The 2,055-nt window shown below is 39.2% G+C and overlaps 1 protein-coding gene across 1 annotated transcript in view; it reads right to left on the bottom strand.

Moving 5' to 3' along the window:
* RHOBTB3 (Rho-related BTB domain containing 3) overlaps positions 1 to 2,055 on the bottom strand; it is a 135,024-nt gene that overhangs the window by 66,542 nt on the left and 66,427 nt on the right. The window lies entirely within an intron of this gene.

Here is a 2,055-nt window from a genome sequence, read left to right as displayed (position 1 = left end):
GAGGGTCTTCTTCTCCTGTGCTGTCCCTCTATCCTCTCAAGCATAACTTCCCTCTCTAAGGACTAGTTCCTCCTTGCAACATGTCTAAAGTATGTCAGACAAAGATTCTGAATCCTTGCCTCCAAGAAGCAGCCTGGTTTCACCCTCTCCAGGATGAACCTGTTCATTCTCTTTGCAGTCCATGGTATATTCAATACTATTCTCCAACACCATAGCTCAAAGGCATCAATTCTCCTTCTATGATCCTTAGTCACTGTCCAGCTCTCTGATGCATAGCAAATGATTGCAAAGACTATGGCTGGTATTAGAAGCACCTAAGTATCTAGAATGACATCACTGTTCTTCAGTACTTTAGAGAGGTCTCTGATAGTAGACTTTCCCATCACAATATGTCCTTTAATTTCCTGGCTGATGGTACCAAGGTTGTGGAGCCAAGCAGAGTAAAGCTGTTAACAATTTCAATCACTTCACCATTTGTCATGATGCTTCCAATCAACCCAATGGTGAGTAACTTTGTTTTCTTGATGTTGATTTTCAATCCATATTGAGAGCTGCAGTTCTTGACCTTCTGCAGCAAGTGCTTCAGGTCTTCCTTAGTTTCAGCAAGCAGGGTTGTGTCATCTTCATAATTGAGATTGTTGAGTCTTCCTTCTATCCTGATGCCACATTTCTCCTCATAGAGGCCAACCTTCTGGACAATCTGTTCTGCATACAGACTGAAAATGTATGGATATAGATAGGTTAATTTCTGGGTTCTTGATTCAGTTTCATTGGTCTAAGTATCTGTCATTGTACCAGTACCATATTGTTTTGGTTAATATAGTTGTCAGGGAGTACTACACTTCCCACTTCATTTTTGTTTTTCAGAAGTGCTTTCTTTGTCATTCAGAGTCTCTTTCCTCTCCAAATAAACTTGCAAACTGCCTTTTCTGTCTCTTTGAAAAAGTACTGTTGTTGCATTAAGCATAGAGATTGCTTTTGGTAGGATTGTTATTTTCATTATATTAAACCATCCTATCCATGAACAGGGAACATGTTCCTATTTATTTCTCTTAGTTTCTCACAGTAGTGCTTTGTAGTTTTATGTGTGTGTAATTTTCTTTATAAAGGAAACTTAAAAACTTAAACTTTTGTGCCTCTAGTTAGGTTTCTTTCTAAGTATCTCAATTTGTGGCTGACTATTAAAAATGGTATTGTTTTCTTAGTTTCCTTTGTATAAGAATCCCACGGATTTTTTTTTCATTTATCCTGCCACTCAAAAAAAATCTTTACAGGCGGAGAAGCAGGACAGCACAATGGGCATGAAAATGCCCGCCTACTCCACAGGTAAACGTGAAGGCCCAAGGCTGCGTGATCTACACACCAGTTATACAGGACACATCACCTTCGCTTGGGGAACATTACCACTAAACTTAAGAGACACTGGTCACAGCATAAGAAACTGTCAGCAGTTGACGTGTCTGGAATCACAGAAGCCAAGGAAGCTTCAGATAAAAGCTATCAGATTAAGAGGCTAAACAACGGGAGACAGATGTTGAAGGGAGTGGGTAGAAGTGGATGGGTATCCTGATGGATGGTGGAGCAGGTCAAAACACTTTTGCCAAGGGCAGGGACAACACTGAAACTGATGGTTAATTTCAGAATAAGGGATATATCTTTCACTTTTCTATAAAATGCTTGTCTGTTAGATACTTCTCTAAATATGAACATTCAGATTAAAACAGACTAGGAAGAAGGATTGGCCATCCACTTCCAAAATAGCAGGCCTCTAAAAACCCTGTACAAAAGAATAACAGAAAGGGCAACTGAGGTGGAGTTTTCGAGTATAAAAATACAAAGGAAAAACAGTTGTAAGTAGACACTAGTGATTGGAACATGGAATGTGAGAACCATGAATGTAGGAAAATCAGATACTGTTAAGGAAGAAATGGAACACATAAATATTGACATACTAGGCATTGGAGAGATGAGATGGACCAGCATGGGGCATTTTGAGTCAGATGATCATATGATATATTACTTCAGAGATGAAAAGACAAGGAAAAATGGGGTTGC

This window comes from Elephantulus edwardii, unplaced genomic scaffold (genome assembly GCF_000299155.1).
Source record: "Elephantulus edwardii isolate Elephantulus edwardi_28Jun2011 unplaced genomic scaffold, EleEdw1.0 scaffold00043, whole genome shotgun sequence".
Classification (NCBI taxonomy): Eukaryota; Metazoa; Chordata; class Mammalia; order Macroscelidea; family Macroscelididae; genus Elephantulus; species Elephantulus edwardii.
The sequence above is the reverse complement of the archived record's forward strand: the minus strand, read 5'-3'. Positions and strand labels throughout refer to the sequence as shown.